The sequence below is a fragment of the Rhinolophus hipposideros genome (genome assembly GCF_964194185.1).
Source record: "Rhinolophus hipposideros genome assembly, chromosome: 11".
In the NCBI taxonomy this organism is placed as follows: Eukaryota; Metazoa; Chordata; class Mammalia; order Chiroptera; family Rhinolophidae; genus Rhinolophus; species Rhinolophus hipposideros.
Window position 1 is genome coordinate 52,442,446 of NC_138057.1, and position 26,976 is coordinate 52,469,421.

The 26,976-nt window shown below is 39.0% G+C and overlaps 1 protein-coding gene across 5 annotated transcripts in view; it reads right to left on the reverse strand.

Annotated features, from left to right (window-relative positions):
* The window catches only part of RNF38 (ring finger protein 38), a 118,315-nt gene that overhangs the window by 76,783 nt on the left and 14,556 nt on the right, over positions 1-26,976 (reverse strand). Inside the window, exon 1 of one of the 5 annotated variants that reach the window (XM_081065547.1) lies at positions 6,046-6,152. The exons of the other annotated variants lie outside the window; for them this stretch is intronic. The gene's annotated coding sequence lies outside the window, so the exon portion shown is untranslated. Of the gene's footprint in view, positions 1-6,045; positions 6,153-26,976 lie in introns of those variants that run through there. 5 annotated transcript variants of the gene reach the window in all.

The following is a 26,976-nucleotide window of genomic DNA, read 5'->3' on the forward strand; positions in this document are numbered from 1 at the left end:
CTGAAAAATACAAAAAAAAAAAAAAATTTACAAGATAAGCTACAGGCTTTATTAGGAAATACACTTGGAGACATTAATATTAGGTAAATGTTGATAAATAACATGTGACAAAAAAGCAATCTTACTCTACAAGTAAGGATCAGCTGCTTATTTACTGTTAAATAGCTCTTAATGATCTAAGTAGAGCAGAAAATTCAATTTGAATCTTGGGTTGTTTTGTTTTGTTTTAAACAACTTTAGTGAAATACAATTCACATACCATATCATTCATCCATTTAAAGTGTAAATTTAAACTTTTAAAAAGTATATTCTCAAAGTTGTGCAACCATCATCACAATTAATTTTAGAACATTTTCATCACCCTAAAAAGAAACCCCAAAGACATTACCGCATTTTCCCCTTCTACAAGCCCCTAATCTAATCTAATTTGTGTATATGCCGATTCTGGACACTTCAGATAAATGTAATCAAAATATGTGGTCTTTGTAACTAACTTCTTTCACCTAGTATAATGTTAGCAAGGTTCATCCATGTTCAGCATGTATCAATTCATGCTTTTTTAGACTAAGATTCCAGTGTATGGATAACCACCTTTTATTTACGCATTCATCAAAAGATGGTGATTTGGGTTATTTTCACTTTAGAACTATTTTGAATAACACTATTATGACATTCAAATATAAGTTTCATGTGAATGTTTGTTTTCATTTCTCTTGAGGTGGAATTACTCGGTCATGTGAAGGAACTGCCAAAGTGTTTTCCAAAGTGGCTGCATCATTTTACAATTCTACCAGCAGTATATAAGGATTTCTCTGGTAGTTTTTTGAGTAGAATGGACCTTGGCGTCAGACCTAGATACAGTTCATTTACTGAATATGTGCTCTTAGGCAAGTCATTTAACAAATCATATGCCTTCCTCATCTGTAAAATGGGAATCATAGTATCTACTTACATAACTTCATAGTCGTCTGAGTGTTATTATTAAGATTAAATGTATGAAAATGCTCACAGCACAGTGCTTGGCACATAGCAATGCAAGAAATGGTATTATAATTAACACTTGTATTCAAAGCAAGGCTGCTGATTTGCCTGTGAGACATGCCTAACTCCTTAACTCCCCACCAGCAGGTCTCTCCAACCAGACCACAGCTCCTTAATTTATCTTTTCATATTCTAGCATGGAACATATTTCCTGGCTTGTGGCAGGCACTAAGTAAATGCAGAAACAAAGGAAGGCAGAAAGGAAGTAAGAGTGAAAGAGAGGAAGGGGGAAAGACTTCCTGATTCCCGCCCTTTCTTCTCTGCTCTGCACTTCAATCGGTCCTTCTAACCTCCCACCCCGTTAGATTTAATTACTTAGATTTAATTACGCATCCTCCTTTCTCCCACACAAGCTGCTTATGCTTCAATGTCTTGGGTATAATAAAAACATAGATTCCACTTACCCCGCTGGACTACATTTTCTTTGGAGTCAGAGACTGAGCCTCATTCATCTTTATAACCTCTATAGAGCCTAAAGCTAAGTTTCACTCATAGAAGACCCTACTAAAAAAATGTACTGAATATATAGACTTTGTGTAATTGAGTAACTGACTTTATGCCTGACAAAGAAATCAACGAAGTGACGCAAGGAACGTTCTACAACTGGATAGATGTAACAAGATACAAGCTGGAGGTCGTACCCTCTCTTCTCACACTCAGGGATGTAATTCTTGAATGGTCCAATCTAAAGAGAGCCTTGGGGATTTACTGGATACCTAATCTGTACCAGACACCTCTGTACAAGACACAGCAAAATGCAAGCATGGCTCCTTGCTCTATGGAGCTTACAGCTCAGTAAAGAACAATTTGACTTCTATCCTGAAGGTTCTAATCTCATGCCTACTCCATAAATTTCATCTCCGTAATTGCTCAATTCATTAAATACTTAACAAATCCCCTCTATCAGGTCTATCCTAAGCATTGGGGACATGGAAATAAATAAATAAGACAAGTTCTCTGCCATTCGTTTATCTTCTATTTTAATCAATTCTATAAAGATGTATTTCCCAGCCAATAATTCTGTAAAACACTAAAATGTAATATAACACATGTATACACATTTAAAAAGTAAGAAAAAGTAAAATGGTTTACGATGAAAAAAGAATTTGACTACCCCCCTCCCTAGTCCCCAGTCTATCTTCCCAGAGGCAAGTATCCTTAAATTTTCCAGGCATTTCCTCCAGTATAGACCTCATTTTTTCTAAGTAATATGCTTATGTATAACTATTCCGTGGGTATCAAATTTTATGATTTACTGGATTTCTGCCATGCTACTTAATCAGAGGACTAAACTCTCCCATCCCTCCGATTCTACTTTCCCTCTCATCTAGTCCTCCAACATAATTATGTCACATTTTGTGTTTGTATCAAAGTGACGGTCATTGAAATTTCAGAAACAAGTAAGATCTCCTAAGGAGAAATTACAGCCAGAGAAAGGAGATGGCCATGAACTAAAATGTTTTGAATTTTAATTTTAGGGGATGGAGGGAAGTAGTTAATAAAGGAGATAAAGGAAGAAGAGGAGACATAAGAAAATATAAAGACAAGATAGTATGTTTGGGGACTATGGGAGGAGCAAGAAGGAAGTGACTGATCTGATCGATTTTCCTGAGTGTTAACAAGAGGCTAGAGGATAATAGTAAAGAGAATAGCTCCACTTTTTACTAATCTTTTTTTGAATGGAAAAATGAGGACGTTAGGTGGGGGTCAATTTCCAGAGCATCTCCTTATTCTTTGTGAGGGGAGATAAAGAGAATGCAGAAATTGTATATCCAAACAGAAATAGGACCTGAATGTCACCCATTCCTTGTCTTATAAAATAAGTAATCTAATTGGTGATTTCTAGGTGTTCTCCTCAGCTTTAAATTAATCTAAGTATTGATTTTCTTGTTCACTAATTACTTCCCGTTTTACAAATAAAGATAAAATCTGACAAATACTATTTCAACCACACAATTGAAAATGTCAGGTACATATATATGCTAGGCATGAGTGATCACCTAACTACTATTTATAACCAAACATAGCAACACTTATTTTACACTTCAGTTCTTATAAATTCAAATCTTTGGGCTAAAGCACTTAAAATCTCTAACATCTTCCCTAAATGATAAATGGTTAAGTTACTGCTGTGATTTCCAGTATAGACACAACTCTGATATTTACATGTAACATTAGATTCAACAGTGCAAGGCTCTTAATACCAGCATGGGCCAGGGAGCTGTGTCCTACACAACTAGACTGAGAAACAATGGCTTGAAGCGAGGGGAGGCAGAAGAAGGGGGGGAAAAAACAAAAAGAAACACACAAATAGTAATCTTTTCTTATCAGATTGATAAAGATCAAAAAATCTGGTAACACGCTGTGTTGGAAAAGGTATGAAAAAACCAGGCATTCAAACACTTAGTAGTAGGTATGTAAACTAGTATATCTAAGAAGAGCAATTTGGCAGTTAACTACCCCAATGAAAAATCACATACACTTTAATCCAGATATTCCAATATGAGTTCATTTTACAAGTATACTGGTACTCAGGCAAATTGATATATGGACAAATTATGCATCATAGTTTATTACATATGCCCCAAGATTAGAACAGGCTCCATAAAGGTAGGAAATTCTCCCAGCTTTATACATTGTTATCCCATGTGCAAGAACAGTGCTTGGCATACAGCAGGTGTTCGATAAATAGTTGGTTAATAGCCAACATTTCATTTAAGAATTTAAATGTCCATCAATAAGGAAACTCAATAAGGAAATTCTGCAACTGTAAGGAGAAAAAAGAGGAAGTTCTTTGTGTACTGATAAAGAATGAACTCCACTGTATACTGCTCAGGGAAGAACTCAACGTTTGAAACAGCACAGTGGGTCACCACTGTATAAAAATGATGGGGCCGGTGGTACAGGTGTGTAGAAACTGATTATACGGTCTCTAGGTATAGGGGGAACCAAGGGGCTGGAGGCCAGATGTCAAAGAAAGTCTTCTCACTATATGCTTTTCTATAGTTTTTGAATTTTAAACAATATGAATATATTACCTATTCAAAAAAATAAATTTTAGAAAGAGATCAGTACTGCTCTAAAAAACAGTGGTTGTAAAATGAGGCAGATTCTTAAACATACTTGAGGTTAGCAAGTCGACAATGCAAGGCAAACACCAAAGTCATAATTTTTAAGTGAGATGTGACTTGTACCTAAGAATTATTTGCTTTCCAAAACAAAAGTAAAAAGTGGAATAAAATTTATCTAATAATTTATAATATTCTGTGAAGTCCATATATATAGTTGCTGCTTGGATAACAGACCATCATTTAGAAGGAGAAACTGAATTTGAAAAATAAACAACAGTTAATGCTCAGTTATGGTTCTTAAATGTTTGAAGACAACTGGTGATGTCGTGGCTTTATTGAATGGGGTTTATGAGACAGCAAATATAATCTAGTTCTTTGCAATTCTGTGTTTTCTTCACTACCGAGACTCATAGATTTTTATCTCCTAAAAACTACCACCTGTTTTAAAATGGCAAAACAATTCACTTAAATGTTAAGCTTCCCACATGATGCTGTCAGCTCCTAATGCTAAGGATAGCCTCTGCGTGTATGTTCATACTTGTGTAATAAAGTTTTGTAGATGAGTCTCCCACTGAAATTAGGCTTTTATCACTCCTCAGTAGTAGTAGGGTGTTTTGTTTTGTTTTTATGAGGGAGGTCCCAAAAATGTAGAGTAGAAAAGTAAAATATTGGGAAAGTGCACTGTCAAGCACCTGCGAAAGCCAAATGATCTCAAAGGGAAAGCTGACATTAAACAGATAATCCAAAAGAAACGAGATCTCAATACAGTTTGGAAAGAGCTAAACCACTCAGCTCCTTTTCTGAAAGATAACTGCCCATTATTAAAATAGCAACGGTAGACATATAATAAATTCTGGATTATATTAGATTCATTTACATCCATTTTTTCCTTCTATTATGTGTGGAAAATATTCTAATTTACAGAAGCATATCAACAGCAGGAAACAGTCATAATAAGATTAGCACTAAAGAATGGGAATATAAGAATAATATAATATGGATAATTATCCATCTCTTAGCCTTGCCATGGCAACCTGGGCCAATAATCTTTGAAGTTTGTGTCCTGACTTGTTAATTCTGAGAAAGCAGTTTTCTACCACCAGAGAAGCAAAAGGTCAGGCCCTTCCCTTTTCCTCTTATTGCTGCCCCTAAGCAGATAAACATTTGAGGAAGCAAATAGGATAGGAGTGGCTGCATAGCAAGGCCACTCGGGGGCAGCGGCAGGTGGCCACCCTTCCGTCCCTCTCCTGGCACTTCAGCTGAGCAGGGCAAGAATAGTGAGATTGTATGTGCCACTCCTCACCCAGCATCAGAGGGATCATATATATATATTTATACTATAGGCTTTGTTTCCAACAAGTCTTACCATTAAAACTTCTTTTATCAACTCTTGGTTATCTGTGATGATGCAAATGAACCCCCATATAAATACGTATTAAGTCAAATCAACTCAGAGGAAACTCTACCTAAGCTTGCTCAGTTACTGTGATGGGTATCTTGCCTAAAATTATTCACACAGCCTTGATTGTAAAATGTTTATCCTCCATCTAGGTAAGTAATCCTTTCACCTGAGGTCAAATCTTTCTAAGGGCGACACGCTAAAAAAACAGTGTTCACTTCTCACCCGATGAATGACAAGCCAATCAATACTACTAGCTGACAGATTGAGCTAGGTGCTGGAAGGAGGACAAAAGCAGAAAAACGTGGTCCCTACCTTCAGGCAGCTTTCTACCTAGGAAGGAAACAAAGCCTAAATCCTAAAACATCTTGTCAAGATGGTTTACTTCAGACTCTAAGTGCAAAGGCACTCCAGGGGAATGGTTTTTAACAGATCCTCAAAGTAGTCCAGGATTCCCCAAAAGTTAAAATTCACTACTCTAAAACAAAGTGTTCAAGAGCCCTCCCTCCACACCTCACGCCAATACACACTTACAAGCAGGGAGATTTTCAGGACATTCAGGAAGAAGTTCAGTGCAAAGGAGAGCTTTCACTGAGCTGAGCAAAAGGTCTAGAGGTAGGAAAGCAACTCATGTTGCCAATGCCACTCTCAAGTGGAAGAAAACATCTCCCTCTCACCCAGCTGGCTTGGTAAGAGGCCTGGCATCTTCCCCTGCTTGGTAGAGATGCCCTCTCTCCTGCTCTTACTATCTTAGAGAGCCATAGGCGTGGGGGAAGGCAAAGCAATTCCCGAGGTACAAAGTTTTACAACACCGCTGTTAGAAGCTTAAGAATCATTAGTAGACATTTCTCTCAGCCTTCGATACAGGCATTTATATCAAATATTCCCTAACCCACAAACTAGAAGAAATAGGTAAAATGAGCCACAGGGGCCACTTTATATTGCCATATTTCAAATCTATGCAGAAAAGAGCTATGTATGAAAGGAGAGGAGTGGCCAGGGACCAACAACTACAGACTACAATTCAACAAGGAATGCATTTTAAATAGAACATAAAAATTATATTCAAGCTAACTCTAACAACATCACCGGCAGAAAAAAAAATTACCTGCTAATAATATAGACCTAGAAATAAGAAGTGGAAAAGAAACAAGATTTTGCAATGATGCAGGCATGGGTTTTAATCCTTGTTCTTCCATTAGTGAGCTGTGGGACCTCAGGTAATTGAGCTTCAATTTCTTCCTTCCCTGGAAAGGAGTATAACACCTATGACACAGGTTGTCGTCAAGTTTATATGAAGTATGTAAAGAATTTAGCACTGGCTAGCAGCACAAAAGGGGTTAATTAGTGCTTATTCTTATGTGACAATCGAAAAACTTAACAGTGCAGCATAGGGAGTACAGTCAATAATACTGTAATATCTATGCAAGGTATCGGGTGGGTACCGATTGCAGGGATCACTTTGTAAGTTATATGAATATCTAATCACTATGCTGTACACTTGAAACTAATATTGAATGTCAGCCGAAAATTGAAAAAAAATTTTAAAAAAGAAAATGTTACCAGTATCAACCTCCTTTCTCCAGACCTCCAAAAATTGTCTGGCATAGTCTATAACTGGGAAAATCTTATCAGTGTCCCTCAATAGGAAAGTGGCTAAATAAATTACTGTTACTCCCTCCTATGATCTACTTATTATACAGCCCTCCTGTAAATTCCTGACATGGGAAGGCTACCAACGTACATAGTTAAGTGAAAAAAAGCAAGCCGCTCAACAATAAATAAATATAATAAGGTCCAGTTTATCTGGAAACATACTGTTAACAGTAATTATCATTGCGAAGGACAATGGCACTGGGGGTATGTTTATATATTTTGTATTGTTTGCATCTTCCATAATTACAAGCATTATGTATATGATTAAAAACTAATAACACAAGTAAAAAGGTATTACTGGTATAATTAAAATGAAAATTACTCACAGAAAGCATTTAGATACCAGATACCGATTTAACCTTCATATCCAGTTTTGTGTGTGTTTTTTTCTGAAGTAGCTCATGGCCTTAGTCTTGGAAACCCACGAGCAGACTTATTTTTGGTTCCACCTGCCAGCCAATCTAACACAGCCAAGGCAAAGCTGGGCATGGCTCCTTTCACCAAGATAGTGGCTGGGTTTGGGGGAGCTGAGTGCCGGCGTGAGGAGGGGAGAAGGTGGTAGAAGAAAAGATGAGAAAGAAAAAGCTCAATGTAGGAGGTGCACCCTTCTCCATTTTGTACTGTATTGCTGGGGTTACAAAATAGTCTTTGCCCTTCTGATAGGCGCCTACTGTGCCTCAGCCATCTGCATGCGATACGGCCAACCTCTCCATGAATGTAAGCTGATAAGTAAAAATATAATTTATGTAATTTCATTTTGCAGGCTTTTTACCTGTTCAGGGTTACTGAATTACTCTGCCAAATCTTTCTTAATATTGAATTACATCACCTAGGATGGATTCCAAAACTGTTTTCCTCTTCTCATTTTATTTTATCAGATACTACAAAATGTCTAACATACATTCATAAACACATTCTTCGATAAAAACCTTGTACATCTCCTTCAAAAATACTTGCTTTGGGAAGTTAATACTCATGCTCAAGGATGACTTCAAGTCCCTGTAAATTAGCCTGGGAAGCAGCCTTCTTTTCAAAGACATCACGGCTACTTAAGTAAGGAATGACTGCCTTCAAGAAAGATTATTTCCGGGGGCAGCCGGATGGCTCAGTCAGTTGGTTAGAGCGCGCAAGGTCTCAACAAGGCTGTCGTTTCAAGTGGGCTATGCCCCCTGCAACTAAGATTACAAACGGCGACTGGACTTGGAGCTGAGCTGCGCCCTCCACAGCTAGAATGAAGGACAAGTTGGAGCTGATGGGCCCTGGAGAAACACACTGTTCCCCAATATTCCCCAATGAAAAAAAAAATGAATCAACTGGGAGGCCAATACCATTAGAAAAAAAAATTATTTCCTAGTATGTTAAATCAATCGTACTTCCAAACTGACTTACAGTGAACATTAGATTGTAGCCTATTGGCTGTTACCACTAAATATTAGTCTGTTTTTAGACACTAATGACAACATATTCTTTTATGTATTTACTATATTAAAACATCAATTCATAAAACTCTTTCCTAATACATCATTTTAACATTGTCATTCTCCTACACAGGAACCTCCATTGCTTTCTACTACTTGCAAGATAAAAAAAGTCAGATTTGTCAACCAGGTATTCAAAGTCCTACATAACATGCCCTGGTCAGTCTTCCTACACTCAACATCCTACCAAAGCCTAGGCCACCTATCAACTTCCTATTCTTTGAACTCACCTTATCTGCCTAGGTTTTCTCAAGTGAACACACCTTTAATATCCTAGCTGAGTTCTGCCACCTCAACTCAAACCTCAATAAAGCTAGAAAGAATCACCTTCCCTATGAATTTTTTCAGCAATGATTACTACTGGGGTTTAGGGGATTATTATATGAATTCCCATCCTCCCATCTACCTACCCGCCCAACTTCTGGGATAATTGAGAAATAAGGCAAAAAAGTCAAATAGAGATCAAACTGTTGGCTTTATTACAGATAAAGCCCACATTTGTAAAGTGTAACTTAAAAGCATAGCAACAATGGGCTTCCTAAAACTGCACCCCAGAGCTGAGCCAATTCACCCATCCAATCAGTCACAGTCGAAACACCACAGGTCTCCCCACATGGAGGTCTGTTTTTGGAAAACTTGCAGCTTGGAGAACCAGGCTAGTGGTGCCTGGCTCCCCAGGACACAGAAAGAGGAAAGGGACTGAGAGCTAGACCCTGACAAGTTCCTTGCCCAAATTCTTTAATAAGATCAGTCAATCCTCTCCTGGGACAAAGAGAGGCCAAGGGAATGAATTACACAGAGTGATGTGCCTCTACATGGAAACACGACTCTAGGCTAAAAGAGGTTACCACCCTTCAAACAGCTACTTACGTAATTTGATTAGCAATGTATCAAACATAGGCCCATGCCACTTCTATAGATGCCATAAAATGTTCCTTTCATTGAAGTCTTTTACGGTTTTCACTCACTATGTCTGTTATGTCCAAGTACATTTCCAGCTCCTAGAGGGTGGCACATCAAGTGGCTTGTCCTCCAGCATTGTGGTGGCCGGACTTAAGAGTGAGGACAGCAACACTATGAACCAGATGACAAAATCTCTCATAAATGAAGGGGAGCAGGATGAGAGAAATGTCTGTGCCGTAAGTTTTAGATGACTACAAACAAAGAGGGGAAAGGGTAGTATAGTTTACTCATAAACCTCAAAGACAAGTTTTTACACATAGGTGATAAAGCAAAGGTACAAAAGTGAGAAAACAGCCAATGCTATTACATACTTACATTAAAAAGTAAAAACAACGCAATTCAATCTTTCTATCACTTAAACGCACAATACAACCACCATTCAGTTGTTGAGACACAGAAGTCTCAAATAACAATTAGGAATCACTACAAGCAGATTAAAAGTCTTAATTAACATACATTGCTGGAAAATTATTTCAAGCTATCAAATCTTACAGACCAGAAAGCAACAAAAAGAATGTGATTAAAATGCAAACAAGAAATGAACTCAAACACTGAAAGGCAGGCATGACTATTGAACTGCAAAAGAATCCCTTCAGACAGCAAACAGACTCATCCATCTGGCGTCCACGACCGATGGGGGCAGAGGTACAAAGAGGGAACAAGCGCAGAGAAAAGCAGAATCCCAGAGAAGCCGGAGAAGACAGTGGATTACAGACCCAAACCCACAGAGCCTGGGTGCTGAACAAATGAGTGAAGTGCACCGGGTGGCACCAGGCCAACGGCAGCTGGCATGTGTCCCAGAGGATCAGTTCTGAGGGGCCCTGCCACAGGGGGACAGCCACCCAGTGCAGCCAGGTCATTTCCTGAACGCCCGCAAAGCCATACATTCAGACTCTCAACATCGTTTTGGGTTTTTTTTTTTATTGGCAGCTACCGTAAACATTTTCAAAACACTTTGAGGGCCAATGAAAACATGTCAGCAAACCAGATTTGACACACAGATTGCCAGTTTGCCATTGCTGATTTGAGACATGAGCAAAGCAATTCCTGAAAAGGAATACAAAAAATAATAGTGAATGATCGAGGCAGGACAGTTCACTGAAGCCAAGGGCGAAGAATTTCAAGAACAGTGATAAACAGGAAGTTTAACTAAAAATCAAGACTGAAAAGTGCCCAAAGAATTTGATTCACTAGAAATTCATTGATGGAATAAAGGCCTACAAGGGACAGTAAGCAGACAACTTCTTTGTAGTAAAATGCATAAGTACACTGCCATTTCTGAGAACTCATGGAACCTGTAGAAAATCTTGAGAAACTAACAAAATTATCTACATGCCCCTGGTTAAAATCAAACAGACCCTGGCTTTACAAATACTACAACTGTAGCTGAGCTTTTCAGAAGACAAAAAAGAGTAAAATCTGAATAAACAAAGGAATACTCCCCCCACCAATGCTGTTAGTGCTCTTTATGAACTTGAAAACTTAGCATAATTTCACACTACAGCTTTAGAACCATTCTCCTTTCTCTTCACAGCCATCTCTGGAGATCATTTATGATACACTCTGGTTAATCCATTATCAGAGGCCCCAGGAAATCCTGCATCCACTAGCCGACCCAGGACACATGGTGCCCCACTAGGATTCAGCATCCACAAGAGTGGACCACCTCCTTCTTTCTTACCATGGACAGCATGTTATGACACGCTTCCACCCTAGAATGACAAAGAGGGTACAGACAAATGATATGACTTAACGAACACTTAAGACAACTTATCAACAAGAAACATCAAGTACTGCGTAGAAAGAAAGAACAGAAAAAAAATCCTGGTGGGAAGAAATTAATCATGAAATGCTTTCTGAGAAAATTTGAGCATGGTAGAGAAACTGAACATGGTTAGGGAAATAGATAATAGACATCCAAAGTAGATTTAATGGCCGGGTGTCTCCAGTTTTGAGACAGTACGTTTTCATGTAATTTTTTTTCTTTTTAATAATGGTTATTTGTTAATTGTATAATTAAACACACTTAATTATCATTTGCTCCATTCTTTTTCATATTAATAGTTTAAAAAAAAATTCTTTCTTCAAAAAAAATCCTGGGCAGGCCCAGTGGCTCAGGCTATTAGAGCTCTGTGCTCCTGACTCCGAAGGCTGCCGGTTCAATTCCCACATGGGCCAGTGGGCTCTCAACCACAAGGTTGCCAGTTCAATTCCTCGAGTCCCACAAGGGATGGTGGGCAGCGCCCCCTGCAACTAAGATTGAACACAGCACCTTGAGCTGAGCTCCCGGATGGCTCAGTTGGTTGCAACACGGGCTCTCAACCACAAGGTTGCCAGTTTGATTCTTGGACTCCCACAAGGGATGGTGGGCTGCGCCCCCTGCAACTAGCAATGGCAACTGGACCTGGAGCTGAGCTGCGCCCTCCACAACTAAGGCTGAAAGGACAACAACTTGACTTGGAAAAAAGGCCTGGAAGTACACACTGTTCCCCAATAAAGTCCTGTTCCCCTTCCCCAATAAAATCTTTTTTAAAAAAAGATCCTTTGTCAGGTCTTGAAGACACTTAGAGATTGGCAACTGGTTGCCATTTGTATCAAAACAATGGAACCTCCAACACTGGTATAGGGATGCTTACAAGTAAATTATGGAGTTGGGATGAGAAGCAGTGTAAGCAGACAGTCAATGCTAAAACAAGGGAGTCAAACCATGGACCAGAAGGACCTGGAGAGGGAGAGGGAGAGAGCTGGCTGGTGAAAGACTCTCCTGAACCAGCGTGGCTCTGACGGCCAGGCTACAACTCCTTAATCCAGTTTAGTACTTCAGAGTGTCAGCCCATCTCAGGGAGTGTCAAAAACAACACAACACCAGAGAACATTTTCCTTTACAAAAACAATTCACAGCTTCAACATGTCACCTGAAATGACAGCTTAGAAAAATATGTATTGAAATTCTTCCCCCTTTCAACTCTGATCCAGGCTTGAAACACTTCACCTTGAGGTAGAAAAGGAGAACCAGCCCACACAGGACAACATTTAGGACTTGTATTCTGCTCTAGTCTAGTCCTCATCTTCCTTCTTCCTCTTCCCCCAAAGTTTTGGCTCTTGTACGGGAAAGCCTATCAAGCTTTGAGGTGCACTACAAACTCTCATGCCGCCCTGCGTGGCCCACATGCACAACTGGAGCTCTGCTCACGTCAGGGAGTTTGAGGGACAGCCCTGCCCAAATCCTAACTAACAGCCTCCAGGCAGGACTTCTGGCCCTTCACGTACAGACTCTGGCAATGTTACACTGATTTTTATCACATGGAAGGTATTTTCTGTCCCTGGAGGTCAAGGGCAAGGAGTTAATATAAAGGGCTCATATACACAGTGAGGATTTCCCTGACAATCTCTAAGAGTTGAGGACAATATGAATTCAATACAACAGTTTACATGAAATGCTTTTTTCCGCGCCCTGTGCTTTGTGGAAAGAAAACTTGGGATAATGAAATGGTGTGGAAACAACTGTTTATTTCTTTGTATTAAAAATGAAATCTAAAAACGAACTGCTTATTAAGTTTCCATACACATGACATTAGTTAGACTGATTAAGCTCTTGTGTGGCTAGAAATTGTGACTGAACAGCACGATTTACACACGCCTTCTCGGTGCTCCCAGCCCTCTGGGTAACATGTCACGGCACACAATGCTTTGCTTCTCCTTCTAGACCAAGTGCTGCTGGAGAGTAGAAGCCATGTCTTAACATGTTTTGAAATACTAAGCCCAACACAGCACTGGGCACATAGAAGCTGTTAAATAAATACTTCTGAATGGAAAGACAGGATGGTCATTATTATGAAGTCAGGAGACAAATTTCTAACTAAAATCCCGATACTGTGGAAGGATTTCATGTTGACAGTGAACACCTATATTCCTCAAGCCCTAGATGTCTGGACATTTGATAATATGATGCTGGTAAATGATTAGTACCAAATGACCTGCTACAAGAGATAACGATGGAAAGGATGGAAAGGAGTAAGCCCCCAAAGAAGCAAAGGAAATACAGGTTATTTTATAGACTCTGAATTCTTGAGCCCTCTTAGCACACTTAGTATTCAAAAAAAACTATTGAATAAGTAACATAAACACAGAAAGGAAATGGTCTTGCCAACTACCATTTGCTTTTCTCTTCTATTTTCTTTTCAAATCTAATGACCTTAGGACCCAGGCCAAGAGGGAGCTTGAGATTTCAACATTCAAAAAATTTATTAACTATATTAAGAGACCTAAATAAAAATTCACTCACGTGAACTTCATAATTGGGTTTGTTTTCACTTATGTGCATAGCTGTTGTCACGGGCAACCAAGAGCAGCAGCTTCTACCCAGTGAATTCTTTTTAACTGTAAGCATGGGAGTGGGTGAAACGGGAGCCTACATACAGGTCTACAGGTCTGGATGGCAGTGCTGAAAGGAACATCTAAAGCCCAGCAAATCTACCTCTGTCGGTTTACACGAGCATAAAACTGAGGTCCACAGACAGGAAGTGACTTGCTCCAGGCATACAGAAAGTTAATGGCAGAACCTGGGCAGAACCGGTCTCAAGGCCAAGGCCAAACCATCTCCTGGCAGGACTAGATTTGTGTTCATTGTGCTAAACTGTATCAAAGTACATACTATGCAAGTACAAATGCAAACTGAAAACAAGAAATATAGCAAAACCTTCCTAAAGCACATTTCTCAGAAGAACTGTATACTCTACTTGACTTAATTTTCCTATTACCAAAAGTTGGTTTTGGTAACTGAACCTCACAATTACCCGGTAAAAGGACACGAGAGAGGGAAAAGAATGAGGACTCGTCCTGTCCATAGACATACGCAGAGCCATTTTCTTTTTGACAGATCTTTGCCATAAAGCAGCGGTGGTACGGTACAGTGAGCCCAGCCCTACCACCGACTGACTAGCTACGTGGCATCATTCAAGCCAATCTCTCTGGACCTCAGTTTTCACATTTTTGAAAAGATGTTGAACTACATAATGTAAGAGCCCTTCCAGCGCTGAAACTCAGCATCTGGAACATTAAGTATGTTTTCTTATTAATTTGCAATGTTCTCCAGAAAGTGCTGACATTACCCCTCCAAAAATTCTGAGTATATGGTTATCTCAGGTTGAAACAGCACCGAATAATAAACCAGTTATAACGCCCAACTGATACATGGATCTCCTCTAAAACTACCTGTAAATGCTGATGAATAACAGCCTTGTGGCTTATCAAGTAACTGCTCAGAGATCTGTCATGGTTTAAAACATTTAGGGGCCCTACAAAGGGGTGGAGGTAGGGGAGGGTGAGCGAATAGATGGAAGAAGGTTTCTAGACCCCTCGCTACATCCAAGGAGTTCCAATTTAATGTTTTATTTATCATGGTTTTGTTGTTCAAAATAATTTTAGAAGCTCACTGACATAAAGGCTGGTCTAGGTCTTTCTTCCCACCCACCTCCCCAAAAAAGACAGTATGACAAACACATATTAGTTCTTTCCACAAGAACCGCACTGCTAAATCTCCTCATGTACTGTCATGAGGTTGTCCTTTTTTGTGTGTGTATTTTACTACTTTAGTAAAATATGGAAGACATAAAACTTACCATTTTAAGTATTTTAGGTGTATAATTCAGGAGCGTTATATTCACAATGTTGTGCAACCATCACGACTATTTTCTAAAGCATTTTCATTATCCCAAACAGAAACCCTGTAACCATTAAGCAATAACTCCCCATTCATCCCCATCCTTCATTTTTTTATAATTATAATTCTCCAAAGGTCTTCATAACTTTCAAACTATGGTATGCTGCCACCAGGTGGCAAGAGAGTGTCATGAATACCCAAGATTGGGAATTGCTTCAAAATAATCTAAGGTAGGTGTGGGGGAAATAAAAATTGTCACAGTCTGGTAACTGGTGTCCCTACCTAGGTGATGTGACACAGGAGTTGACTATACTACTCTCTCTGCATCTGTACATGTTTGAAATTTTCCATAACAAATATGAAAAGTGTGCCTACAAATCTAGATTACTGGCCTTGACCTTAAGACCGGTTCTGCCCAGGTTCTGCCATTAACTTTCTGTATGTCCTGGGGTAAGTGACTTCCTGTCTGTGGACCTCAGTTTCACGTTTGTGTAAACTGACAGGTAGATTTGCTGGGCTTTAGACGTTCCTTTCAGCACTGCCATCCAGACCTGTAGACCTGTATGTAGGTTTCAATATCACCCCTCCCCCATGCTTGTAGTTAAAAATACTGTAATATAGATTTCAGACATTTTTAAACGCTAGAAAACAAAATATACATGTTATATTCCATATATCAGTACTGTGCAAAGATTGTATTTCTTCAGCTATTTTTTAAAATCTGTGAAAATATTTCAAGCCTAATAAAAGTATCATACCAGGGGTGCCAAAAAATGTATACACATGACTTGTATCCATCTTTTGTTATCGATATATATTATTACAATTTTAATACAGTTTTTTCCTTTCTTAAATGTGTATACTTGTACTTTTTTTGGCATCCTCTGTACATTGATTTTAAATCCTGTAACTATATTTTCAACATCACATATTTATGCTAGTTAACAAAATGTTGTGCTGTATCCAACAAAACCTCATTAGCTACATATATAAAAAATCAAATTTATCAGTACTCAACTCCCACATGTATGCAGAAATGATTTCATACAGTAACTGCAAATGTAGTATTGTATTTTACCTCAATTAAGGTTTTGTTTCTTTAATAGTAAGCACAACTGTCCAAAGGAGTCAACTCTCAAGCATCTCCAATAGAAGGAAGGTAAGAAGCAAATAAGGAGGTTTAAAATTGCCCTCGCTTTCCTCAACCCATTTTTTTCTCTCATAAATTGCCATTTGACCAGATTACAGAAAAGTCAGCACAGTAATTTTTATTTTCCTAGAATCAGTAAGGAGTAGGAGCTCCACATGGATGAAGTTTCTTGATAACAGCTGATCCAACAAACGATTTTTATTTCAACCATCGTTACTGATATTATTCCAAAATATAATATGCATTCCTCTGCTTTATGAAACATGAAACCCAAAGTAATTTAAAAATTTTCAGGATAATCATCATTAACATCCAATATCCAACTCTGATGCTTGCTGCTATAGAATCAAGGGAGAGACAGACATTTGTTTTCCTGACTGCCAGGTTCTTGGTTTTTGTCTTCAATGATGTACCCTCCTAGGCTCTGACTTTGCAAGTGAAATTGCCTCCACTCCCGGGCTGAGGGTTTCTCTGGGCCCATTCCTGCAGTTCAGCTCTCAGCCTCCTGGACTCTGATTTTAATGAATGCCCACAGCGGCTAACTAGCCCAAACGCCCCACCTCCTGGGTTCCAGCACTGGGCTGACCCATTTAATGGTGGGTGTTGTAGAATTATAAGATATGAGAACCTTAGTGAGAGTTCAACTTCCCTGTTTTATAGATGAGTAACCCAGGAAGATTACGTGACCCATTCAGGATCATAGGGTTATTTAGTGGCAGAAAAGATATTAATAGTCAGAACGGCTGGTTTCTAGTCCAAATGCTTTTTGCACTACTTACATCAACACATCCTGCCAGGTTATCATTCAGAAAGGTACAAGCTCATAAAACCATTAAGGGAGCCAAATTTTACCCAAATTCTTTAAATTCATGGACACTGGTCCTTCCAGGAATAAGACAATGAAACCCTCAAATCTGATTCCTGCTATATGAATTTGTGTGAAGGTAGGACTAGCTTTATCACAGGTGCTTTGCTTGCTTTCTTCCAGAACATGGGGGCACTGAACTCACAGGAATCAATCGTGCTTATACCAAACATAAGATAAAATTATCCTGCAGAACCACACATAGCATACAGGTAACAGTTTAGAGAAGGACATGCTTTAAAACAGCGGTGTCCAAACTTTTTTCAACGTTTTTCACCAAGGGCCATATGCAGTAAAATACACAAACAGCCGGGCCACTCACTGGAGATGAAGTACGTATCGCCTCACCTGGTTTATTTAAGTAAACTAAATACATTTTTGGAATTTGCTGTGGGCCAATTAAAAATGGATTGCGGGCTGCATTTGGCCCGCGGGCCGGGCCGCAGTTTGAACACCCCTGCTTTAAACAGACTCTGACTGAATTTAAACCATTTAATTGGCAATTGATCTAGTAATTTTTAACTCTTTTCTACTGAGTCTTAAGAAAATGACATGCATCTGTCCTTTCAAAAGAGCCCTGCTCACACACACCGTGAGATTTTGAAAGCCTGCAAATAGGCACAGACATTAATATTTATCTCAATAGTTTTTTAAAAAGTCTTTGTTCAGAATAACTTGAAAATCCTTCGGCACAAATTTTATGATAAGCCCTGCTGATGTCAATCTGTAAGGCACAGGTTCTCAAACTGAAGTCCACACACCCTAAGAAAGTTTATCAGGGAACTTGAGGAAGTCTGTGAAGTCACTAAAAACTACGCAAACTTCTGCATGTATATGTACACATGCATGTGTCAGAGAGGAGATCAGAATCTCTGCTTTCAGGAAAACAGTTTTCAAGCTGTGGAGGCAAGGAAGCTCATTGCTGGCTGCAGCATGCTTAACAACAAAGGTCATGCGTGTGTTCTCTTCACACACACACACCAACTCTCCGGAATGCAAAACCTCAACATGGTAGTAAGACCCTGAGACACCAGAAGTCCCCCGATCATAAGACTGGGAGACAAGTGCACTATATATACTGAGTCCACTATACCTTCCAACCAACATTTCTCCACATTTGGTCTAACCACAGAGCATCAAGATTTTTTATAAGAAAGTAAGACTGCTCTCCATGGCCACACACTGGAAAGATGGGGCATGAGGGCTGATGGGGCAGGAGTCCCCAAGGTCAAGCGCCTTCCAGCATCCATGAACTAGCAAAAATCCTCCCTGAAATTTCTTTAACTCAGATAGTACTACCGCTTCTTAAGGTTACATTTACTAACCTGCATTAAGGTATTAAGTTCTTTTATTTGCCCCAAAAGAAAACCTCTCTGTCAAACATCAGGGATTCGGTATTGCTCTCATTTTGGTACTTTAAATATTTAGTATTTTGAGAATAAGTCCATTATCTTGATTTTATAAACTCTGATCACAGATCCCCTTAGTGTTTTCTGAGGAAAAAAAATAGTTTTATATTAAACACCCTGGATGCATGACAGCGAGAAAGAGAATGTGAGTGTGTGAGAGTGTGTGTGTGTGTGTGTTTGTGTGTGTATACCCCTGCACATACGGATCACATAAAACATTAGATACTGTATGTTGCTTACACAGAAATCCCTCTTTCCTTCCACCAGCACTAAATACTATTAACTGTTTACTTCAGAGGTTTTTGCGTTTTAGAAATATTTATTCATATTCATCTTCTACTACCATGTACAATACTAAGAATGAATTTTAACTGATTTTAGCGTTTTCCAGAAGAAAACGGAAAGTATTATTTAGTCAGGAAACCTGTGGACACAGATTCTCCATAGTGGCCGGTAACATCGGTACTAATGTTCTGCTTTACACCTGTGTACATTTAGGCTACTGCTATCCAACACTTCAGGGGAATGTTCTGGACCTAATGCAAAAAAAAAAAAAGAAAAAAAGAAAAAAAAATGGATTTTCTCTTAAAAGGCAGAGAATTAAATCCATTCACTAAAAGCACGCCTCTTAATATCTGAAAACTATAGTCAGGGCCAAAATCAGTGCTTCCAATTAAAGACCACAAATATAATTAAAAAAACATTTTTCTTGTGGTTTCTCAAAATCATTATCAAATGCCTGCAAGATGATGCTGAAGATTAAAAACAGTAATGACCAAGAAATACACAAGACATTCCAATTCTCCCATGTATAGGCACAGAATAACTGTCTGATAAAAGCACACAGAGTTAATGACCCACACACCTTCTTCACAACTCCACACAGGCGTCTAGCAAACAACAAAGGTAGGAGAGTATTAAAAATAGGTTATTTTCAGTTTGTAGGTGACCGTAAAAAGGAAAAAACTAACGAATTCCAAAATTTAAGCAACCAAACAGGTAAAAAAAACACCTTTTACCTATATTGACCAGCGACGTTATTATATACACATACATACTGGAGTAAATGGAGTGACAACAGTGTGCGTGTGCAAATAAATGCCTGCCCCATGCCAGCCCCTCCTACCCCAAGAACAGGGTTGATCCGGAGGGTGCAGTAAATCTAAACACAGTGGTAGGAAACGGGCTTTTCCTCGGCCCAGGAACACTCACTGGACTGGGAGAAGGAACTAGCTTCATTAGTGACATGAGCACATATAAAGAAACAAAGCGGCACATGAAGGTGGCGATCAGCAATGAGAAACAGGTGCTGAGACCAAACTCTGGTCATGTCTAGCTCTGCCCAGAGGAGAGGCAATGGAGTGAGGGCGGGAGGTCAGACACACAAATATTCTGGATTCCAGAGGCATTTACTGCTGAAAGGAAGATTTTTCATTAAGCCCCGCCCCCACCATCATGTAGTAAGTGAAATTCTCAGGTGTGCTACCTGCTTTTGCTCCAATTCCATTCTGTGCATATGTACTAAGCAGCTAGCTACTAAGTGCCAGGCACTATATAAGCACTGGGTAAGTTCTGATGGTGAACACAGGAAACAGATTATTGCCTCACGATGCTTGGAGTCTAGTAGAGAAGACAATTTAAAAGGAAGGGGGGCAGGACAGAGGGACCCTAACCCCCTTCATTCCCTCTGTTCTTCCCAACGCCAAACTCTTGGTCAAATGGAAGTACATGAGAATAACATCAGTTATATTAGGAAAGATGTCCAAATAAGAGAGAGATTTTGGTATGTCTTGTAAATGTTCAGCTTTGAAGAATATGATGATCTAAAACTACCTTACTGGATGAAGCCAGGAACAAGTCGACCCAGGCTTGAAGACATGCTGTCAGAGATCTTTCGAGTCTTGGGCAAAAGGAAGGTTATCAAAATAGAAAGGGAAGGGAAAAAGAAAAGGAAGAAGGAAGATCAAAAGAGAATGGGCTTCTGGGAACTCACCCAAGACAAAGTGAAAAATTATTTGCAGTCTCGTCTGAATGCACTTTCTTTGTGATCAGTTACAATCAGACCAAACTTTTCTGGCAAAGCATAGACTCGTGTCCTTCCAGACCTAGAGGGACAAGTGTCTGGGCCACATATGTAAATCCATGAATGAGTAACTGTAAATTGTGGTAAGCGCTACAAAGGAAAAAACAGGGTGCAATGAGAGAGCAGTCAGAAACTCCTTTAGACGGGGTAGCCAAGGAATGCCTCAGAGGAAAGCTGAGAGCTAATGAATGAGTAGAGCTCAGCACACAAGGGCAGAGTGAGTAGTCTATGCATAGAAAACAGCTTGCTAGAGGAAAAGGAAAAATGAGCTAAGTTCAAGAGCCACAGGAAACCAATGAATGGTTTTAAGCAGCCATGTGACCCATTCTTTTAAAAACTTGCTTGCTGCTACACAGAGAAAATGGGTGGGAAGCCAGAGAAGTATGAGGACCAGCTGAAAGGCTATAGTGGTAGCTCTGGGGAAGAGATGAGATGACTTCAATTGAAAGAAATGGAATGGGAGAATACAAGATAAATTTTGGAGCTAAGTTGGAAAGGACTGGGTGAAGGATGGGGGGGTGGGGCAGTGAGGGGAAAAAAAAGGTGCCAAAGGTGACTTCCAGGTTCCCAGATTAAGCAATTGGGTATCATTATCTGATGGGGGAAATGGGGGACATTTTCCCAAAAACTGGACATTATCCAGTTTTGGCTGGATAATAATTTTAGTTTTTGATATGTAAAATATGAGCTTCCTGTAAGATATAAATTTAGGAATTCTCAGCATATGATATTTAAAATCCTTGGGAACAAATGATATAGTCAAGACAGAGAACACAGAAGAGACATGGGTACTAGGCCATGCCCTGAGCCACGGAAACCTGTAGTGATGGGGAGGAAAGGGCTAACAAACGAAACACATACACAAAGGTGAGAAGACAACCAGGATTATGACATTCCAGAAGCCAATCGAGGGTAATTTCTATGGAGAATTCTGGTGAGACATGCAGTAAAATGTGATCTGAGTGTCCACTGGTTTGGCAACTCACCAGCACTGATGATCTTGACAAGAGCAGTCTCAGGAAGTAGAAGGGTCGAGTTGACCAGGGCTGATGGGTAACTGTGCACCAAGCAGCCTGTTTCTGACTTAGCTTCTGACCTTTTCTTCTCACCTCGTCTCCTGCTTTACCAAAAGAGCCTCCTACGCTTTGCCTACATCACCCCCTACTCTCCTACGGCCCATTCTCAGCCCCAGCCACAGTGATTCTGCTGTGGGAAGGGAAGCCACATCATATAACCACTCCTCTGCTCAGTGATCTCATCTCAGAGCAACAGTCAAATAGAAAGTCTTTCTAACAGCGTAGAAGGTCATCATCCTACTTCCTGCCTCTACTCCGCCTCGCTGGCCACTGCAGATTTTCTCCTGCTCCTTCAATACAGCACACTTCAGCTTTGGGGCTTTCTGTACTTACACGCCCTTCAGGTCTCACAGCTCAAATGTCACACCAAAAAGGCCTTCTTTGGCCAATGGATTTTAACAGCACCCACTTCTTTCATTCTTTGCTTCTCTTTCCTTACCCTACTCTATTTATCTTCTTAGCACTTACCATCTTTATGACATAGTCTATGTCATATTGTCTGTCTCACATCACCAGAATGGAAACTTCCTAAGGGCAGAGGTTCTACCTGTTATTGTTACTATTGTATGTCCAGTAAGCAGGCCTGGTACACAGAAGACACTCATATTTATTTGTTGCATTTAAGTCATTAAAATGGCGCTTCCACATTATAAATTACTAAACTGGTACTTTCAGTTTGCATACAAGTCTTCTGTTTTTTAGACAGTGTTAGTCTGATCACCTGTAGACATGCAAGAAAAGTCCAGTTTCTGGGCTCCATGAAATTAAGTACTAGCCTTGGAAAACTCACAATAATATCCTGTGGGCCATCCGCTGTAGACTCTCAGAGAGTATTTCCATTCATGAACTGTTTATCCTTTAAGGTAAAGCAAAGTACACTAGACAAAAATTATTAGTAATAACTCAAGAGGAGGAGTCATGGAGGGAACAGTGGTACTGATGACTCACGCAAACATGAAGACATGTACCTATAATATGTGAACAAAGGCAAGCAGGTACAATGTTCTAGGGTTAAGTGATTCTTCCAAACACTGGAATCATGCTCTCCGGTCTGTCCATCTGGTTTTCCTATTCATCTCTCTGATCACCAAGAAACAGACTACATCATTTTTCTCTGCAAACTCCCTACCTCAGGCTGTTCTCCTTGGAAGGGTAACTGACTGAAAAATATTACCTTGAAACGCCTGATGAGTTAAGAGCAAACACAGCTCCGGATTATGTCAATGAAATGCAAACCTTAATCAGACCTTTGAAATGTCTGAGTCAGGTTTATCAGTCATATAGATCATCTACTCATGTATTCCTACACAGAACCTGTGAAAACAAGGATCCTGGGAACTGCAGCACTCATCCAATGAATTGATTTACATTTACTATATAGCTAAGAATGGAAGGCAACAGCAAAACAATTTAAAATAAAAATAAATCTACATAACTGATGTAAATCTGGCTGCCTAACTGCATGACATTTTAAAAAATCATTCTTAAAATATGTAATATATAAAAATAACATAAAAACTCCAGATTATACTTACGAAGAAAAAAGTAAAGAAAATGGAGAAGTATAGATATACTCAAATGCCTGTCTAAAAATTATAATGACACGAAAGATACTACTTAGCTCTGCCTCTGACAATTAGAGAATCTTTAATAAAAGTCCTTTTAAAATCTACATGGACTGCTCTTTTTCGTGGTGCCTTGGAGGTGGTCGGCTGCTTTAAGATAAAGCTGAATATCTCTTTCCCAGCCACTAGCTGCCAGAAACTCATTGAAGTGGACGATGAATGCAAACTTTGTACCTTTTATGAGAAGTGTATGACCACAGAAGTTCCTGCTGACGTGCTGCATGAAGAATAGAAGTGTTATGTGGTTCCAGTTGGTGGTGGGAACGACAAAAAAGGTTTCCCCGTGATGCAGTGTCTTGCCCCATGGCTATGTCCACCTGTTACTGAGTAAGGCGCATGCCTGTTATATCCACAAACTAACTTTTCTTTTCTTTTTTTTTTTTAAAGATTTTATTGGGGAAGGGGAACAGGACTTTATTGGGGGAACAGTGTGTACTTCTGGGACTTTTCCAAGTCAAGTTGTTGTCCCTTCAATCTTAGTTGTGGAGGGCGCAGCTCAGCTCCAGGTTCAGTTGCCATTGCTAGTTGCAGGGGGCACAGCCCACCATCCCTTGCGGGACTCGAGGAGTTGAACTGGCAGCCTTGTGGTTGAGAGCCCACTGGCCCATGAGGGAATTGAATCAGCAGCTTTCGGCGTTAGGAGCACAGAGCTCCAACCGCCTGAGCCACCAGGCCGGCGCTACAAACTAACTTTTCAATATCTCTAAAGATGATGATGTCCACCAGTATGTTGTGAGAAATCCCCTAAACAAAGAAGGTAAGAAACCTAATAAGACCAAAGCACCCAAGATTCAGTATTTTTTTACTCCACGCATCTTGCAATACAAACGTCACTGTATTGCTCTGAAGAAACGGCATATTAAGAAAAATAATGAAGAGGCCACGGAATATGGTCAACTTTTGGCCAAGAAAATGAAGGGAGGCCAAAGCAAAACGCCAGGAACAGATTGCCAAGAGACATGGGCTGTCCTCTCTGCGAGCTTCTACCGGAGTCCAGTCAAAAATGAGACTTTCTAAGAGTAACAAATAAATAATATCAGACATCAAATAAATAAATAAATAAATAAATAAATAAATAAATAAATAAATATCTACATGGACCAATGATAACACACGGAAAGATGCTCAATATCATTAGCCACTAGGAAATGCATATCAAAACCACAATGAATTACCAATGCAAGATCAAATACATGTTGATGGAAGGAGAACTGACTCTGGGTGGTGAACACACAATGGGATTTATAGATGATGTAATACAGAATTGTACACCTGAAATCTATGTAACTTTACTAACAACTGTCACCCCAATAAACTCTAATTAAAAAAATTACCTAATGCACCCCTAGTAGGATGGTTATAATAGAAAAGACAGTTAATAATAAAGAGGGAAAAAAAAAGATGGATAATAACAAGTATCAGTGAAAATGTAAATCAGGATTCTCCTATATTGATGGAAATGTAAAATGAAATGGTGCAACCACCTTAGAAAACAGTTTGGCAGTTCCTCAATAATTCCACGTGTGTGTATGTGTCTAAAAGAAATGTAAATATACGTCCATGCAAAATCTAGTACACAAATGTTCATAGCAGCATTATTCATAATAGTCCAAAAGTGGATGCAACACAAATGTCCATTAATTGAAGGATGGATAAAATGTAGTATATCCAGACAATGAGTATTATTTTACCATAAACAGGAATGAAGTATTAATGTGTATTACAACATGGAAACATTAGGCTAAGTGAAAGGAGCCAGCTGTAAAAGACTGTATATTATATGATCCTACTTACATAAATGGTCCAGAATAGGCAAATCAATAGTGACATAAAGTAAATCATTGTTGCCTAGGGTTGGGTGGGAGGAAATGAAGAGTGACTACTAGTGGGTACAGGGTTTCTTTTGGGGGGGAGGTTAAAGATTCTGGAAATAGATAGTTGTGATGGCTGCACAATTGTGAATATACCAAATATTAAAAGCCATTGAACTGTATACTTTGTACGCGTGAATTGTGTATGAGATTTGAGTTATTTCTCAACAAAGCTGTTAAATTTTTTAAAAGAATGAGGTAGGGTCATCATAGGCGGCTTTGGGGCACTTGTAATATTCTATTTCCTGACCTGACTGTTGGTTATACAAGTATGTTAACATTGTGATGATTCACTGAGCTGCAAGCTTACAAGATGAGCATGCTTCTATACATATATCATATGTCAAAGGAAGGTTTTAAAAAAGAATAACTAGATCTCTAAATACTGATTGGAAAGAAATCCAAGATATAAAGTGGGAAAAAAAGCAAGTTTCAAAACAATATATAGTATGTGTATAAAGTCATGAAATTTATACACACATATGTATGTGCATAGTAAAAAAGAAACACATATGAGTGTACAGAACAACCTGTTCTCACTGATCTCTTACGAATTCAAATAAAGGGTCTTTTATTTTCTCTGGTATATATTTCTGTAATGTTTGAATTTTTTGTAATGTGTATTTTTGCAACGAGAATACAATAATTGTATACATTTTTTTAAAACTTTGAGATCATAAGAAAGAACAAAGATGAGAAAAGAAATTCCTGAATTAGTATACAAAAATAGAGAAATAACTAATCCAAGAATAAAAGAATCATTTAAAAAAATTATAGTAACTATCATTGGATTGCTTATTATGTAGTACCGTGTTTCCCCGAAAATAAGACCGGGTCTTATATTAAGTTTTGCTCCAAAGGACGCATTAGGGCTTATGTTCAGGAGATATCCACCTGAAAAATCATGCTTAGGGCTTATTTTCTGGTTAGGTCTTATTTTCGGGGAAACACGGTAATAGACACATAACTAAAAAAAAAAAAAATCTAATTCACCAAAATTGACTACTCACCCCTTCCCACAAAAAAAAAGAACACCAAATGGAATAAACTAAAAATCAAAATAGAAATGGTTACTGCGTCTCCTCCCCAAAAGATTGTTTTTCCATACTACCAAACTCCTGATATCAAAGATGGCAAAAAGAAGTAAAACTACAAGCTTTCTCTCTTGTGAGTATGTACCAAAGCCCTAAATACTAACAAATCAATACAGTGCTCTGAGGTTTGTTCCAGAAATTTAGGGATAGATAATTCCATACTGAAAATTGATTAATATAATTCGGCACACTAATAGGTCAAAAGAAACAATCTCTAAGGATAGATAACAAGGTTGGAAGGCATTTGACAAACCTATTCTTTCTAAGAAAACGCTTAATAAAATACTTTAACTTGTTATGTTTCAGACCCACTGTAAACCCCTCAATAAACAGTGAAGCATACCTGAGGCAGCCTCACTAGACTAAAGTCGAGTGTGTGACATTTTTCTAGATGTTATAGTCTAGCCAATGAAATAAAAAGAAAAATAGCAGAGGAAAATATTGAAAAGGAGTCTAACTCAGTAAAATTTGCCAATAATAAAACTGTCCAATTAGAATACCCAAGAAATCTATGAAAAAATTATTAAATTGAC